Raw genomic sequence first — 19,964 nt, 5'->3', positions numbered from 1 at the left:
CGAATGGCTCGCGAAACTTCCTCAACTATCCAATCATACAGAGGTCTCTCTTGGAGACAGGATGCCCCACTCACTCCTGTCCCCTGATGGCAGAAACTAGAAATGGGATCTCCCTCCCTGATGGATCCCTGAACTCCATAAGATTCGGGACCTAGACGAGCCCCAATCTGTCCTGAAACTATCCCGGCCTTAAAGGCCTCAAGGTGACTGTCCATGAGCTCCACAATGGCCTCCCTAACCGAACCGAAAATTACTGGAGTCTAATCCATGATGTTGCGCGTGATCTCTACGGAAATGAAATCCCTCATCTGATCATCAAGCTGCCCGGATCTAAAGCCCGAGCCAGATCCCTCCTCGACGTTTGAACTGCTAACTGGTAGCTCGCGCAATGTCACCATGCTGAAAATATAAAAATTTCCTGATCAATTTACACACTACTGCTGAGGGACTTCTCACTCACTACACCATTCCCTGGTTTCATCTTTGCCCCTCTTGAATCGAGTACGGATCCTCTGCTTTCAGTAGTATGGGCCCCTACTACCTTCCACATCTATCCGTACTTTCCTCAAGAACTGCCTCGACTCCACCAAGTCGCTTTACTGCTACTGATCTCTGCTACTACCTTCCTAGGCTTGCCCTAGGGAACTTCTGACTCCACCTAATCCAGTCCTCAGCTGCTGAAGGCCTCCTTGTAATGCCAATTAGCCACCACCTGAATACCATCACATGCAATGAGGCTCGGATAATCCTTCGAGTAAAAGTCTCGTCCCTACAACGGTTAGACTTAAACGAGAGCTGCGCAGTAGGGCCAAATCCAGCACTCTGAGATTATTCAACCCTGATCACATGTATTGTGACGTATTCACCTAATGGCTAACTCCCATCACTCAGATTCCCACAAAGCACAAAGCAAGCAACATTTGGATAAAGGAAACATACTCAAGCAAAACTATTCTCATAACAAGAAACTGCACTAGCACACAATGCTAAGCTCACACTATCAGGCATCACCTACACAGGCGATCCTACTACTGTCTACTCAATACTAGCATGCGATTCTCATCAAGCTGGAACACATAAAGCAGGCACATAAGGCATCATCCTAGATCCTTCGTCCTATTCTAGCATGCTGTTCTACTGAAGCTGAAACTGAAACTGATACTGAAACTAATACTGATAATCATAACATAACTTGTATGGGTAAATTGGGAGTACTTACTTGAGCTCGGCTGATTGCATGCACCACACCCTTTTCTCTTTTCAAAACTCTTTTTGCTTTTTCTAAAACTCTTTTTGCTTTTTCTAAAACTCTTTTCTTTACACTTTTTCTAAAATTGTTTTCTTTTCTCAAAATTCTTTTGTAACTACGATTTTTCTTTTGAAAACTCTATACCACTTCCTTAGTTTGAATTCAGGCACACTCGGAAGTGCGCCCGAATCCCTCAAACCAAGGCTTTGATACCAACTTGTAACGACCCAAAAATCACGACTAAAAATTTCTTTTAAAACATTACTAAAACTAGATTTATAAAAACGTATCATAAGTTAAACATAACTTTCGAGTATTAAATTCAAAACATAATATCATTATCAGAGTCAAACATTCCCAGGCTAACTGACTATGGTGTGTGCTCCGCAATCTTCCCGAGCTCCTCTTTTGAAAACCGAGTACCTGAAACCAAAACTGAAAACCATAAGCACGAAGCTTAGTGAGCTCCCCCAATCTACCACATACCATGCAATAACATATAAAGCACATACTGGGCCTTGCCCACTGCATCGGACCGAAGTCCGGACTATCTGAGGCCTTGCCCCCTACATCGGACCGAAGTCCGGAAGCTGACTGGGACCTTGTCCCCTGCATCGGACCGAAGTCCCGACTAACTGGGGCCTTGCCCCCTACATCGGACCGAAGTCCGGAAGCTGACTGGGACCTTGTCCCCTGCATCGGACCGAAGTCCGGACTAACTGGGGCCTTGCCCCCTACATCGGACCGAAGTCCGGAAGCTGACTGGGACCTTGTCCCCTGCATCGGACCGAAGTTCGGACTAACTGAATAGAACATAGCATAAACATATCAACTAGCATGAACACACATATACTGCATACTATATCGGGCCGTAGCCCGGAACACATAACACATAAATCAGGTCTGAGCCACGAAGGCATCAAACATGCTAACTACTACATCGGATCGAAATCCGAAGCTGACTGCTAGCTAAACGGGCCGGCATTGTGGCCTTAGACCCGTTCCTACTGAAGGGAAACTCACTTGAACTGCTGAGCTCTGCTGATAAACCTTTGGCTGCTACTCGACAATCCCCTGAACCGCTGCTCCTCTAGCTCTCCGAGCTATCAATATACATATAACACTTAGTCTGACAGTCAACTATGTCAACTCTGGTCAAAGTCAACCTTCCAGGTCAACCCTACTCGCCGAGTCCTCCTAATGACTCGCCTAGTTCATAAGCTCAGGGTCTTTCTATTCGCGACTCGACTCGCCGAGTCATTCTATGACTCGCCGAGTCCAACTAGTTCCAAGTCCTGTCCTGTCCAACTCGCTGAGTCACCACCCGACTCACTGATTCGAGTCTCAACTCGAAGGGTTTGAGGTTTCGCGACCTGACTCGCCGAGTCCACTAATAGAATCGCCGAGTCCAAGGCAATCTTTAACCAACTCGTCGAGTTGTTCTTCCAACTCGCCGAGTTGATGCCTAACTTCATCCGACTTGACGAGCTGTTCATCCCACTCGTCGAGTTCCTCCTCATCTTCAAGATACTCGTCGAGTCCACTCGAAGGACTCGCCGAGTCTATTCAGTCCTTAATCCATGCAGTGGCTTTTCGAGCCAAGCAGGGCTTCCAACTCATAGATCCGTACTTCTAAGGCCTATCCCCCACGTAAAGTGGCAAACTTTACGTGTAGATCAAGAGATCTAGGCTTAAAACACATTCAAACTAGGGTTTATGGCAACATACTTCTTCAACATACCAAGGGCTGATACTTTAGGGGATTCTAGACCAAAACAAACATGGATCTGAGGTAGCAACCTCAGATCTGGATCTCTAACTCGAAATGGTTACTTATCATGCCAAAATGTCCCAAAACTCACACATGAGAATAGATCTAGGTGCAAAGGGATTCCAAGCAATAGCTTATTACCTCTAATTGGTCTGAAATGTCTTCTCAATCCCGGATCTAAAGTCGCTTCTTGCACCTCCAAAGCCTTTCTTCCTCTTCCAAGCTATAATGCACTCTTCAAGGCAGGATCTAGCTCTAAAATGGATATGGCGGCTAGGGTTTGGTGTTCTGGGGTAGAGAGGCAGTAAAGGAACCCTAGGAAGGAGAATGAGACGCTTAAATAGGCTCCAAGTCCCGGATTTAGGGTTTTCCTCGTTCAGACCCAACTCGTCGAGTCTCCTTGGCCGACTCGCCGAGTCGGTCGCTTACACCTCGACCCGGATGCCGCTCGGACTCGCTGAGTCCTTCCATGGACTCACCGAGTCTCCCCTTAAAATTAAGGTGTCCTTTCCTTTCTTTACTTTCCAAACTTTGTGGTGTTACAGTAAATGTCCAAAACTCATAAAGAACAGCAAAAGCTTTTCAAAAGTTGCAACTTTAAAAAATTCTAAGCCACAAGATCACACAGAGAAAAAACCAATCCAATCTCTCCTTCCGTACTATGAGTATCAATCACTATCATTATTGACCAAAATGCCCTCCCACTAGTTCCATTTAGGAAACGAAATTCCATAACTTTTGATCCTATAATCTTATTTCACAGATTCATCTTTTGGGGAAAACCATTTGAAACTTTTTGAATTTATAAAAAGGGCTTGCATGAAAGTGATGAAGATTTTAACTGCAATTCAGACAAGGCATCCGTATTCTTTTGGTGACTAAAATGTCCTCCCACTAGTCATGGATTTCTGCTTAAATAAAATAACAGATCCTGAACCAGAGATAATGTCATTTGATCAGTTTCTTATTCATTGCATGTCAATGGCAAAAATTGTTCTTGAATGCAAGGAATACAAACCAATCATGACTGGATGTGTGGTAAATGAGAAAGTAGTAACCCTTGAGCAAAGAAAGAAAAACATTTCTGGAGCTGTTGCAGGGGTACTTTCGTCTCTTTTTTCGGATCAAAGAGTTGTACTCTTGTGTAATGTGTTGATAAGAAGGTAGGTGAAAATTTGTCCTTTTTACTGTTTTATAGGATGGAATTGGAGAAGGAATGGAATGGTTCATTGACTCCATTCCATTGGAATGAAAGAAAGATATTTGTTTTGTAAAGATAATTGATTTCTGTGAAATACCTTCAAGTAAAACCAAGCTTCTAAGATCCAAACAGCACTAGTGCTATATCAACCTTTGCAAATCATAGATTTATTTCTTGAGGGTAATATTGTCCAACTAACCCAAATTCGCCCTAACAACCACCTAAATTACCCAACAACACTGAGCAACACTGCAACAGGGTCTGACCAAGCCATGAGTTTAGAGCCTCAATACAGTCAGGGAAGAGACACAGAGAGAGGTGAGTGGATGCAGGTTTGGTAACAAAAAAAGGTACAATTATAATGAAGGAATTATTTAACGAGGGTATAATTGTCAATACGTATAATTATAAGTGGATGAATAAAAATTTGTCTGTGGAAGAATCACCCCCCATTAGTACTTTGGTGAATATCATCAATCAACTAAACCAAAATCATCCGTAAAGAACTCTTTATGTGTGATGGTTGAAAAATAAGTAATCAGCTATGGCTTTTTTTGATTCACCAAAAAATTAAACGGAAAATCAAAAGAAAGTCACTAAAATAGGTTTTGTGCTGCCTTTCAGGAAGTGGCACCTTCTTCTGCGGCACCCAAATTATACTCATAGCAATTTCAACCAAAATTACCTCAAATTTAATCAAATTCCATCAATTGTAACATCAATTCACATCAAGTACTATCATCTAACACATATAACACATAACAATGGCCTAAAATTATGCAATTCATCCACAAAAGTTCAAAATTACCTCAAAGTCATTCAAATTTGTAAGAATAAGAGCTTGAATGGGATGACCACCACAGTTTTCTAGCAATCAACAGATCAAACGGCGTTGGCACGAAATCACGAGTCAACAAGGAAGGGAGACAGACCGAGAGGAAAGCCACGCGGATGTTCTTTGGCATCGCTTCAAGTAAACTTCAATGAGAGGCAATACAGGTAAGTGAGGCGATGTAAGTGGACAGTGGTGGAGGTGTTTTCCATGGTGGAGGATGCAATTGAGTCTATGAAGTGCGACTTAGGGCTTTGGGAGGAAATCGTGCTTAGGGCTTTCAGACGGAATGAAATTAAAACGAATGAACGTAAAGAGAAAAGAGTGCGAAATGAGAAAAAAAAGGCATGGGGCTTGCAGCGATCGATTGACGAGGACCAAGAAAAAAATCCCATGTTTTTTTAAAATCCCTCACAGTTCCCTAGCTAAAAATCTTTAACTTGCAACAGATTAGCAAAGGGATTTCTTTTTGTCGAAAAAGTTAGATCAATCCGTCTCTAAGCCCTCGATGACCCATCACTAAATTTCTAAAATTAATTGAGTTGAAGGATTTTGTGAAATCCGTAGCTGATCGCTCGGAAAACATACGCTAATTAGCTACAGAAGGCTTCCGTCGCTAATTCCTTCGCAGAATGTTTGGTTTCTAGTAGTGTCTCGAGTCTAACTCTGAAAAGTTTGATTCAGAAAGAAAATAATCTAACTTTCGATTGCTGCTATTTCAAAAAAATGAAATCAAAAGGAGAAATTTAATTAATTCCTACATTTTTTACTTACAAATGTTCCTACCCAATAAGGCTACATTAGGAATATATCAAATAAAATTAAATTGAATGGTAATTTGTTATAATTTTAGTAGGTAGGAATGATTGTAGGAATAAAAGATAGGAGATAATTTAATTTCTCAATCAGAAATAAGAAGAGAAAGAGAAGAACCAAGTATTTTGTTGTCATTTGTGTTGGGTAAATTCCAAAAATAAAAGAAGAGAAGAAGAATCAATTAACTTGAACTAGAAATAGAAGGACAGAAGTGTCTTTTGGATTTTCTATTGAAGAGATTATATGCCTTGGCACCTGATTACGTATTATAATGCTAGTTGTGAGACCCGTATATCATACGGGTTGATTAAAACAAAATGTTAAGTACGAATGATTAAATAGAAATTTTATTTGAATTTGAAATTGAAATAAGTGAAAATTATCAGAAAAAAAACATGCAAAAAATAAATAAATTAAAATTATGTGTTTAGTGTGTACTAAACGGGTTAATTATAACAAAATGTTAAACATAAAGGTTTAAACTGTAAATTTATTTGAAATTGAATTTGAAATTTAAAATTTGAAATTAATAGTCATTATGGTAGGTTTAATTTATGGAAACTAAATTAATGATATACTGAAAATGAAAATTAAAGTAATGACAAGTGGAAAATAAATATATCTCAAATTATGACAAAATGACATGTGGCAAAGTCATTTTTATTTATCAGGGTAGATTGGGCCACAACTATTCCATTAGGCTTAAATTTAATGGATGTCGCTAATATAAAAGGTATAGGTAGTCCAGCTTACCCAGACCCATGAGCTGGACTTGAATTTAAGAACTTCTTATATTTTCTATCACCTTCTTGGAACATCAAAGCTTTCATGTCAATTAACAAACCCATTGAAGAATGTTGTCACTTGTAAGAACACGACCATATGACCAACTAATACATTCTATGCTTAAATTTAAGCCTTTAGGCACTAACCTCAATCCATTTCCCACCTTATTTTGGTAGAACGGAATAGTATAACACTAAATTTGGTGTTATACTATTTTTTATACCAAAACAATTTCTAAACTTTTATGCGTTACTTTTAGTTCCCCTTTATTAAGTGTTAATTATATATTTACTTGATACTAATTAATTATAATTATAAAAGTTAATCTGAAGTTATATTATATATTAAAGTGATATTAATTAGTCATAAATATAAATTTTCATCATAATGTTTTGATTTTATGTAACTTTAGAATTAACAAATGACATTTTAATAAAATAACATGTAGTTCAAATTAATAATATAAATTAATTAATTTGGTTGTAATTTTGTAATAAATATATTTTATAGAGTTATTACAAAATAATATTTGAATAAATATAATAAGAACTAATTATTTGAAGGGTGTTTTTGATAAATCTATATAACTTCAAAAATAATATTCTAGAGAATATTTTTTTGGTGAAAAAAATTGTATAGAGTTGGAGATTGTCTTTTCAAATATATATATATATATATATATATATATATATATATATATATATATATATATATATATATTCTTTTTGGAGTTTCAGTTCAATGTTATAAAATTCAATTAAAACATAATGATTAATTAGTTAGTTGTGAGTTCACATAAAAAAGAAAGATGTGAAAGCTTGAGTTTAGACTTTTTTCTCATTTTCTTTGGGCAAGCGATATCTCTTTCTTTTGATTTTTTATGTTTAGGAGATCATCATCATTTGTGTTGCTTTCTTGCCCTTACTTTTGGGTGGACACATTTTAAATTGGAAAAAGACATTGCGGTTGGTTGTGTAAGTTCTTTACTTTTTCGGAAACGTTTCTTAAGTAAAGCAAAATTTTGAAAACGATTTTGGTTTGATAACTTTTTCAAAAATATTTCGGAAAACGGAAATTTAATGTTTTATAAAATTACAAAAAAATGAAAAACTGATAATTATTGTTTTTCATGGTTTTCCATTCCAAAACCTTTCTAATATATTTATACACACACCCAACCCGAACATCCCCACCCATCTGCCCTACCCATCCTACACCACCCCCTTCCACAATGTCTATGTCTACATTCGATTACCAGACCTTTCCTACTTATAAAAGATTCCCGATTTTACACATTTTAAGTTTTGAAAGAAAAGTGTAGCTTTTTTCTCCTTTGATAAGAGAGTATGGCAGCAACAAGATTGATATGACACTAAATAAACATTAATAAATACTAAAAGAATGTTAAAATAAGTATAAAAAAAAATTAAAATTAAAAGGGCAATGTAATCATTCCAAGTTTAACAGGTACCAAATTCACACCAAACTAGCAGAAAAGGATCATCACAATTTTTGAACAGGTTTGGACTATATATGCCCAAAGTAAATGACAATCTAGTGGGATGAATTTTGCAATTTTGTCAAAATATAATTTTACATGAAATTTAATCAAAATCAACATATATCAATAGCTTTCCATATGACACAAGTTCATTTGTTTAGCTTCTACATTTTGAAGCAAGTTTATTCGTTTAATTTTATAACTTTATAAGAAAATTAGACAAATGGACATGAACTGATTGTAGCTCATCTCTTGGCTTGTGCTTTAGATATATACCGAGGGGACTAAAATATCACTACATGATATAAAATTAGCTACCAACAACTTTTCTAAAGAAAGATGCATTGGGGAAGGAGGATTTGCAAAGGTTTACATAGGAGAACTAGTACATTCGGAGTGATATATCATGACCGTTGCTGTAAAACGTTTAAATCTCACAAATGAGGTAGGAAACCGTGGGTTTAAGAATGAGCGTAACCTTTCCTGATATAGGAATGGTAATATTGTCAACCTCTTAGGATATTGTAATGATGACAACGAGGAGATACTTGTGTACGAGTACGTAGCAAAGAGAAGTCTCGACTTTTATATAAACAACAACGATCTAAGATGGGTTCAACGCCTTAAGATATGTATTGGGGTAGCTAGCGGACTAGTGTACCTTCATAATCCTGAAGCTTACCATGAAAGTGTATGGCACCTTGATATTAAAAGTGGCAACATACTTTTAGATGAAAACTGGAATGCCGAGGTCACAAATTTTGGTTTATCCAAGTTTATTGTTGCTAACCAGGAAAGCACATCTCCTATATCTGTTGTTGTTGGGACTCGTGGGTATTGTGATTCGGTATATATAGAGAGACAGGCTCACCAACAAAGGAGTCAGACGTTTATTCCTTTGGCGTGGTGTTGTTCGAACTTTTGTGTGGGAGGTTGAGTACTCCCAATAAATATGAGCATCGGTCTTTAGCAGAACTGACAAGACTATGTTACTAAAAGAACGAACTAAGTGGAATTATCTTTGGTAATATAAAAGATGAAATAAGTCCTAGTTCGTTGAGAGCGTTTGTGACAATTTCTTATCGATGTCTGAGGAGAGATCGTGAAGAACGTCCAACAATGAAAGAGATCCTGAAAACACTTGAAACTGCACTCGAACGTCAAGTATGTCACTCTTTTACTTTCTATACTCATTTCTTTATATATAGTCATCTAAATTTGTCTTTTTTCATTTTAATTTTACTAGAACTAATATATATTGTTACACTAACAACGAATGTGATCCAAATGATGGGTGGTTGGATCTTTCATTAGACTATGTTTACTATATGTCCTAGTGTCACATATAGAGCATTATATAACCAAATCTACACCTCTATTAAGGTTTTACCTCTATATCTTACGCCATCACCAACTCCAAGTTTAAAGAGAAGGAATGAGTATCAAAGATCTTTAAAGCCCCTGCTTTGGGAGGCAACCCGTGCCACTTTTGGAACTTTATGGGATGTGTCTCATGAACATGGAAACCAATAAAGGTAAGTGGGTTTGTTGGATATAACTTGCAAGTACTACTTATAACATGGATGGCATCCAAGGCATAAGTAAAAGATATCATATTACGCTTTAGCTTCATTACTAAAACTGGTGAAAATTCTTACTTTGTAGGGATCCTAAAATCGATGCTACTGAACTCGAGAGTTTGTTTTGCAAATACAAGGATAGAGCCCTCCCAACTTCTTAAAGCCCAAACCAGAAAACCTTTGTTCGGTTAGTTCATTCAGCATGTACTTTAACTACCTCCGAAATACTAAAATAAAAGAAACATCTCATTGCTTCATTCTTTGTGATATAATCTTTCGGATACTTATAAGCATTCTTAAGTGATTTTGACAATGTTCTTAAATTTCCTTTATAGGTTCATCCGGACAGAGCAAGTAATTGTAAAATTATGCTTCAAGACATAAAGCTTCCTGTCGCTGATATTATTGTAAGTTCATTTTAGGAGTTTGAAAAACTTATATGAAACCATAAAACTGATAAACCGAGCCAAGTCAAAATTAGTATGCTCAGATTTAGTTATAGAAAAAAAAATATATGGTCTCAACATGGTCCGAACCAAAACATGCATGAACTTTTCTTCCAAAAAACAACCTCGTTTAAATAAGAAATATGTCCTCAACGTGATGCCCATTTCAAACTTGGTTCATTTCCCTATACTAGCTTCGATTATTATGCTTGCAAATTTATTTTAATCCATTCAATTTTCCAAAGTTTAATAGCTTGCTACACTAGCATTCCATTAATTCATTTTATATATATACCTTTAACTTTTAACCTCAACAAGAGTGCAATTCATATAACTATCCAAACTTAAATTAATTCAAAACACAACCTATTTTTTATCATTATTCATTTATGAGTAAATTACACAAATGGTCCCTAAGATTTAGAATAATATTTATGGTTCCTCCTTAATATCTTTTTTAAATTGGACCATCCCAAAATTTGGTTTTCTTTTGAATTTAGTCAACCAAAAATGACTATAATGACATTTTTTATTTTTTTTCTCATTTCTTTTAATCTTTTTATTTATTATCTTAGAGTAAATTAACCGAATGATTTTTATGGTGTGGGTTAATTTGCATATTTTGTACCTAACTTATTTTTTTAATTCGAAAGTCTCTACAATTTGTTTTTATTGCGCGTTTGGTCCCTGTCTTACCTAAAAAGACTACTTTGCTCTTGATTTTTTAATTTATTTAAATAAGATAGAGTAGGTAGAGTAAAATTAGATGGAAGTGGGGTTGAGGATGTGTATATTTAAATAAATTAAAAAAACAAAGGCAAAATAATCTTTTATGTAAGACATGGACCAAACGCAACAAAAACAAACAATAGGAACCCGCCGAGTTACAAAAATAGGTTAGGAACCAAACATGCAAATTACCCTAAACCATAGGCACCGTTATTTAATTCGTCCTGCCATCAACCCCTATTTGCTACTGTCATCTCATCTTCCCACTTTCCATCTTATCATCATCTCCAGCAGCCACAATGGTTACTTTGCAACAAACGTAAAAGTAAGCTGCGTTGAATTTTCCAATCACTATTTCATAAGGAGAACTGAACAGGGAGACTAGTCTAGCAACAACGTTCATACACAAGAACAAGCATATAAATGATTAAAAGCTATAGAACTTTAATCCACCGATTAATTCCAAAAATCTTATTCATCTACACCTAAATACCTCAATTATTATACCCTGTCATTCACTAATTTACCAAATCTCTCTGAGTGCGTCTCTTACTACATTCTATGGCGGCACAAGTCAGGTAATGTTCTTCAGCGATTCAACCACCATTTTCTCGTAAATCTAAAATTCAAAAAAGATAATTTATGTTACTTAAAAAATCAAGGTTATCATCAATGTATGAATAATCCCATAATAAAACGGAATAAAGAAGGAAACGAGAATTCATAATTAGAAAAGAAAATTATCAATTATTAAAGAAAATGCCCAAACTTATTGAAGGAAAAACGGGAATCGAGCATCTTCTATACTCTAAAAGAATGGATGGTGATAGATTTAGGTAGAAGGGCAACTAGAAGAACATCTCAGAACTCGGGTCTGATTAATGGTCTTGTTAGGATCGCTACAAGCTCAACCATATTCAACATAAAAGAAGAATAAAGTTCCATTTTCAATTGGTGATAGAAATGATTACCCATTTCCTTATGTGCTAACCTATGGTTTCTCTTTTTATCGATATGGGATCTTGTTTTCATCCTAATAGGGTTTACCTGATAAAAGCGAAAACTCATAAAGTAGTTCAAAGAAGTATTTCCTTTTAAGATAAAAAAGACATCATTTTGGTGTATCTATGATTTCAATTTCTAGAAAATATCACAAAAAGCCTAAATCCTTAATAAAAAATTTCAATTTAAAAAAAAAAAAGCCAACTGGTAAAATTTCTGTAATTTTTTGTTAAAATCATGTCGTCATAATACACCAACAAAGAATTAAAATTACAACCATACTTATAAAACAATTAGTAATCATTTTTCACTAAAAAACCCAAACTCAATTAAGGATGTAGTTAATTTCACATTTAATTTTCCAGAGGCATGTTTTAATCCATATAATGACTTAACTAGTTTATTGTCACTATTTGAAAATAACCCCAAGGTAAAGTCATATACACATCCTCCTCAGTAGAACACTACAAAAAAAAATTATTATTATCTACTTGATACATATTCTCATCAAGGTTAAGAGAAAAACAAATTAAGGATCTTACTATTACAAGTTCAACGAACAGAGAGAAGGCTTACATCAAAATCAACACATTCCATATGATAGTAACCCTTTGTAACTAAATGAGTCTTGTTTCTTTCAAATTCACCGTTGCTTTATACTTAACTTTGTACATCCATTTAGAACTAACATGCTTTCACTCACTAAGTAAATTGGTTACAACTCATGTTCCATTTCTATTTAAAGCTTCCATTTCTTTACTTATAAAACAACCGAATTCAATAGATTTGTTAAGAGTCGAGGCAAAGTGAAAAGCATTAGAGTTGAGAAGAGTATCAAAGAACTTTTTCAATTCGAAAATTGTGTCTACCTTCTTCAACAAAGTCACCATGCCATTATAGATCTTCTATCTCTAGAACACCTTCTAAGTTCACCATTAGAGGACTCAACAAGAGAATTAGTAAAAGACAGATCGACATTTTCAACAACAAAGTTTCCCTCATATGTTAGAGACAACTATACAAAACGATTTCCTTCCATCATACTGATATTGGTAACTAGATTGGCCAAGAATCGTTGACCAATTTTGGAGAGGGGCTAACAATTTGTCATTAGCGACATTATTGTCATCAATGGGACTTGCCTTACACAAGCTAACATAAAGAATCTCATCAAAGAAATCTGTATCGTTTAAAAGTTAAACTTTAAAACCAGTAGCATGATCAAACGACCCTATCTCGAAAGCAAACACAAATACGTAGAAGCTTACGTCTTTGTTAAACGATGCTTTCATTGTCAAGGCTAAACAACTTATAACCTTTTTAACATTAGAATTCCCAACCAAAACATATGTTTTCTATTCGATAAGTGGCAGTCGAGATAGTTTCTCATCATAAAATGAGAGTAAGTTCCATTGAAGAAGTTACGAACGCGAAACATTCATTTAATGTTGGTGTTTGCTTTCAACAACCTCCTTTTGTTGAGGTGTTGAAACAAACAATGTTTGATGAACAAATATATGAAACAGGCACAAATATATTGACAAAATCTTTATTTCAAGGAGTTCTTTTGTATACTTTTACAACATGAAACTTTACACTAACATATGCATTAATCTAACCATAATATTTTTATTCACACTCAAGATTATAGCTATACTAGAATTAAGAATATGTAATCAACAACAACAAAGCTATTGTTATAAAAAATTATAATGGAGAAAGTATTTCAAGTGGATCAGTATGAACAAAGGTTGAACATGAGAAAATACGGTTTTCTCTTGTCTGATAGATAATGTTGCCAAGTGTGCACCATGAAGAACAATCGAATATACTTGAATAACTTCCACTTTGCACCCTTGAGGGTCCGAGTTCAACTTCCGTAACCTATATCTTTAACTTAACATTCTATGATATCGTCTCTCAAACCATCTGCAACTCAACATTAATAACTCTTTAACATAAAACCTTTAAATTCCTACACTAAATTTCCAATTTTAGTCCCAGATATGAAAAGATCTTCTCAAGCTAGATTGAAACATATTAAAAGTTAACTTTAGTAAATTTAAAACTATAGGTAACTTTTTAAAAATAAATTAAATAACCCTATTTAAAAAACACGAGCTTAATAAAAAAGAAGTAGATATAATTACTTGGAGCGAAACATGTGAACTTCAGTTTTCATTAGTAAATGAACGACATTGAAAATAAAATATTTATAATATTCATGCAGTTACCAACCCGAGTGCTAGCATACTTCTAATATATATTAATGAAAATAAATCACAACTAAAGCACCAAGCAATGGAAGAGCCTATGAAGGTGGCCCAACTCCCCCTCTTCTGGCCGGACTTTCATTGTTGAAATGATATAAGAGAAAAATCAATAGCAAATCAAGTGTTGTTGGAAAAAAATTGTATCAAATGCTATTAGAACAAGTTACTCATTAGTTAGCGACAATAAGATTTTCTGGGATGATAGGTATAAAAGTTTGAACTTGTTAGCAACTTAACAAAGTGACTTTTTTTGCAACTATATGATGTTTATATTGTAACTTCTGTAGAATAGCGGCATCATCGTTAGATGGGAACAACCCTGCATATGAAGGTTTTATATATGACCAATCTGTTTTTACATCATACATTGTCCCTCTTTGCTTTATTGTTCATTGCACCCCCTTATCCTCAATAAAAATAGTATGTGTTAAAGTATATGTCACAAAGTCTTATTGCAACACTATGCGAAACTAATCATTCACGATTCATGCAACAGTTAGATGTATTACCTAAATTTAGAAAATAAATCATGAAATATCAAAAGTCCTATTGGTTTATTAAGTTAATGAACACTTTATTTTCAGATATAACATTGCTACATTATATAAGAAGTTGTGTTTGATTTGCAGAATGCGATCCTTACATTAGATCCTTTTGCTCTGAGTGTTGATCAAGTTTACGATCTCAATGAACTTTGTCCTACAAATAAAGAAATGGAGATGATAACGGTACAGTCTGCTCACTTCTTTCCTGTGTTAGTTGTATTCTTTCCATTATATCCCTACATAACGAAGATGGAAAATTATGCCGGTCCATATGTATATAACATCTTAGAAACTCAATTGTGTACCTTTTACACCCTACATTTACTCTCATCCCTTATTATATAATACCTTAGCAGCTCCACTTTATAGCTTTTATTCCCCATATTCCTTCCTTACTATTGTGTATCTTATTGGATAGATTTCGTACAATCTTGATCAATGCATATTCCCAATTTAGTTTGTTGCATATGGTCAACACTCAACAAAAACCATTAGTTTATGCGGATTTCTAGATTTACCCTTTATCCCCTTGGGGCGATTTTATTCCATATTTTTCATTCAACTTTCTAGTTTGACTTTTTTTAATATTTTTTCACTAGTTTTGTCGTTTCCTTAAAGTTAAACTCGCAAGAAAACCGTTAAGTTTGGAAAATATTAATGATTTATGTATGTATGCTTCTTTTAACTTTTACTTTTTAATTTGTATGAAACTAGTTAATTTTTTTTTATCTTTTTTCTTGGGTTAAAGGCGACTGAGCACTTTTTCTTAATGTGGGTCTTTTAAAAGGCAATGGAAAGAATAGTGATAAGGAAATTGAACTTGGGACCTCTTGGCCATAATGTTGGCAACTTGAGTAATCTGGATCAATTAAAGAAGATTGATTTTGTAGATCAAATTAGATCAAATTAGACAAAGTTAACAACTAATATCTAACCATATAATGTTTAGAGATCATACCATTGAAGTGTATAGGAGACCACAAGCAAATTTGATTGTATCTATGGTTTATCCATATAAGTCAATCTAGATGGTTGCTAAACCTTCAACGAGATCAAAGTACTCAAGCCATTTTTCTTGTTTCTTTTTTGATTAATCATTTGGGATTAAAAATTTAAAATCTTGTTTGAGTTGCAAAATATTGATCAAGCGTCCTTCTCACATTCTTTCCATTTTTAATTGTCCCTTGACATGGCATGCATGCCCCACAAAAACAAAATTTTAGAATCAACATGAACTGAGTTGTGGGGACAAATCATCTGTTTGACCCAAGTGCCCCTACGTGGGTAAAGCATGCATGGGTCCCGCTCAAGTTGATGATGTTTTGGACTTGACCCACTAGTCGTTTTTAGGTAACTCTTCATTAGAAGTAGATTTCCCTGTACGAGTGTTACCTTAATTAGAAAGCGCATGTTTGACGATTCGATTAATAATATATCTTTCTACTCCATTCGTGAATTAACGGTAACTCTGATTGCATGAAAGATGAAACTCGTTAATTCCTTTTGTTTTTGTTTTCTTTTCATCTTCATCATGCATGATTTTTTATTTATTAACCCTTACTCCAAACAATAATACCTCGAGTACTTATACTTGATACGAAATCGTATTTCTATATCTCAGAACCATACTCAAGACAAGGAAACACTTGGAGAATGTGAACAGGTATTTTTATTTCTTAATCATAGATTGGTAGTTTCATTGCAGAAAGATATAATCGCACCTTACATAAAACATTATGGTACTTGGCCTTTTAGTTTTTCTTGGAGTGTGCGAAGATCCCAAGGATGGACTCAAAACTACAAGTATTTGCATTTGCAATTACTTTTAGCCGTCGGGTGAATATTTTTACATAATTTGTCAATTTTTTGTTTTACTAAAGGTTTATGTCCGACTTAGCTTGTTTACTTGAGTTAAAAAAAATTGCAGGTTAACAATTTCAGAGACACCCTAAATATTATCAAAGATGCTACTAAAGAGGTAAATTTCATCTAGATCCAATTTAATATTTAACTTGCAAGTAAAGCTCATACCTTTTTAGATGAGGAAATATCATGTTGGATTTTAGGCTACCCTAATGCACCCCTCAGATTATTAACATATAGTTTGCAAAATATTGATTTTTTCTGTAAAATTTAGATCAAGGAATCAAGAAAGCTGGCTAAGATAATGCGGATAATTCTCACGTTGGGGAACAAATTAAATGTAGGCATAACTCAAGGTATAACAGGAAGCGTTGCATAAATATATTCATATCTGGGACGTTATATTTCCTTTATGTGTTTCATGCAATGGCATATATCATCCATTTTGCAGGATCCGCCAAAGGATTCAAATTATGTAGCCTTGAGAGATTGAGTTATACATGGGCAACAGACAAGAACATCACACTGTTGCATTTCCTATGCAAGGTATATCCTTGACTTGATTTTTGACGTATATCAGTTAAATACTAAAAAGAAAGATATGATTATGATATCCACTTAACCAAGCATCAACACATGAATCCTTTGAAACAAAGTAACTTCTGGTTACCCAAACAATCTTTCATTTGTTCGGAAATCATGTTCATATATTTCCTAGGAGAGATACACATAGAGATAAACCAATTAACAAGTCTATCCTAGTTTTGCTGAGGATATGAATGAGATAAACATAAAAACACATAATAAAGATGCGAAGAAAAATTAAGAACACAAGGATTTAACACCGTTCAGAATTTAGATTATCAAAGTAATCATTTTATATCCACATGCAAACTAGAGATATTTTATTAGAATCGTAGTTGTCACACATGCTTTCTACTTACCGTTTGTAACGTGCAATAAGATCTGCTCTAGCCAAGGACTGCTTGTGGGATAGTGCCTACAAGCCTAAAACATCACCATTTTCTCTGTGTTGGGTAATCTTGATGAGTCAAGAATTGGGTCACGGGTTGTTTTGATCTGCTTTGTTTTATTATGTATTTGTTTGGTAGTTTAGTTGAGAATTAGTCAATTAAGCATGTGTCTTGCATATAGTAATTTATGTTTCATGGAGTTATAGTTGATTGAATCTATACATGTGTCCTTCATTTTAGGTAGAAAGTAGTTCGGTGCATTTTGATTTGCAGGATATGTTTTTCAAGAGTTCTAAGAAATGTAGTCCCTTTGAACTTACAGAAAGTAATACACAAAAGCTTCCCAATCCTTTATGTTCACTTATATTATCATGAGTGTGAGATTGAATTATTGTTCTAGATATTATATTCCAACACTCTCTCCATGTGGTCCCACCACGTGCACCATAGACATTAGAATCGAGTACCATAAACATCGGGTCGAGCACCATAAGTGCACCGCATGGGGAGGCTTCCCCTTTTCCCCATATTCTCTTTTAGAAGTGGGCTCCCATTGCTAATTCTCAATAGAAGCAATAAGGTCAAGGTAGATACAACTCAATAGTTTTGAACAATAAATAGCTAGCAAGCATTATCGATTTACCCAATTAAATCCCATATCTGGCATCTCAAACAGAAAACAATGTGCATTTTTGTCCCTTAATGTTGTATTGATTTAATAATAGGAGTGGGTTTGGAGACACATATTCACAAAATAAAAATACTTTACAACACAAAACATGCGAAAAAAGACCATTTACCAACAAAATAAATAATGTTTTCAGTCTCATGGAATGAACTGCCCAAAAATGAATTCCCTACATGTTTTTATGAAACTTCGTGTCATTTTTGTCATGTTTTGACTTTGGGTGCATGCATACTACTATTGCATATTAACAGGTGGTTGCTGAGCAAACGCCTGAGTTATTGTAGTTTTACAATGATCTGATTCACTTGCAAGATGCCTATTGGGTAAGTTAAATACCTTAAAATTAGTTGAGTTTCTTCCTGGCAATGAGGATGCCTAAGACTAACTTGTAATCTTTTTTTTTCCTTCATATGGGTAATCACATAAAAACATTAGATACAAATTAAAGATTTGTATGAGGAAAAGTCTACAATAATCCATAGTTTTGAGAAGGTTAAGCTGGAATTCAATGCTTCAGTCAGTGATGGGAGTGTGTCTGCTAACTTTCGGAAGGTAATTGTATGAATTAGGTTCTTTATATACATTATACTCTATTATCAAATATATTAGTCATATCTTATACTATATTATAAATTATATTAGTGATACAAAAACACATGAAAGAACATAATTCATACAATTAGTAATGTGTAGTTGTCAATATTATTATTGGCTATCTTTTCTTACGAAAAGGTAAATTAACTTTACATCGACCCTCCAGGCCTTGAGGACATTTCTTTATAGTGCTGATGCGGAACTCCCATCTCTAATCTCCCTGTTTGACGAAGTGGTGAGTCTTTTGGTAAAGTCCTTTAATTATTATATATGTATAGCCTAACAACATTTAGAACAAGAAAAATATTAGTTTACTTTGTAACAAGCCTACATGTCTTGCAGGATCAATGCATAGAGTCACTTATCATATACTTTGGAGGGGATCCCAATCATTATTCATGGACACAAGGTTTGTTGTAGTTTTTAATCACAATATTGTGATTCTCATAATAGAAAGAGATTTTTTATTATCTATTAAGGCAACACAATATATGCATTGAACTCGAGAGTTCAATAGATTATCACATCATATTTTTACAATCCATACAACTATATTATTTTTTCCTACAATGAATTAAACTCTATGAAGTCCAACAGAATGTTACAAAATATAATTTATAGTACATATTTAAGAATTAAAAACTTTATTTTTTCCCAATGAAGAGTTTGATGGCCAGTAAACTCCAAATCCATTGAATGCAAAGGTGACATCTCATAATGTAGAGTTTCATCCATTGAATGACACATAGACTTGCCACCTCATTCAAATCTCACATTGTCCCACCATTATGGATGCTCTTAATGGTATATGTGTAAACATAGATAGCAAGATCTAATTTGTATCACAACATAATAAGAATAGTCACGTGACACTGCTATCAACACAAAAATAAAAGGATAGGTATATGTAAGGGATGTCGGATAGACTTTTATGGACTGTTTTATTTAGAAAAATGGCTTATAAGACTAATGATTCAAGTGTAGTGGGATTTTGTTGGAGATGAATTCCTTTCGCATTTATGTATTTACTAAAACTAATCATGTCAACAAAAGTCTATCCAACAGTAACTTTGTGTTGATATCTTACTATGTGGAATAAATATTAGAACATGCT

General features: G+C 34.5%; 1 long non-coding RNA gene across 1 annotated transcript; it reads left to right on the top strand.

Annotated features, from left to right (window-relative positions):
* The first annotated feature begins 16,484 nt into the window (after nucleotides 1-16,484).
* Nucleotides 16,485-16,943, top strand: LOC145052050 (uncharacterized). The gene is made up of 3 exons (XR_013683951.1): nucleotides 16,485-16,567; nucleotides 16,659-16,709; nucleotides 16,869-16,943. It is a non-coding gene; the product is annotated as an uncharacterized LOC145052050 (long non-coding RNA).
* The last annotated feature ends 3,021 nt before the right edge of the window (nucleotides 16,944-19,964 follow it).

Source organism: Lactuca serriola, chromosome 5, assembly GCF_051521515.1.
Source record: "Lactuca serriola cultivar US96UC23 chromosome 5, Lser_US96UC23_V15, whole genome shotgun sequence".
In the NCBI taxonomy this organism is placed as follows: domain Eukaryota; kingdom Viridiplantae; phylum Streptophyta; class Magnoliopsida; order Asterales; family Asteraceae; genus Lactuca; species Lactuca serriola.
Note: the sequence above shows the minus strand (reverse complement) of the source record. Positions and strands in the feature narration are given on the sequence as shown.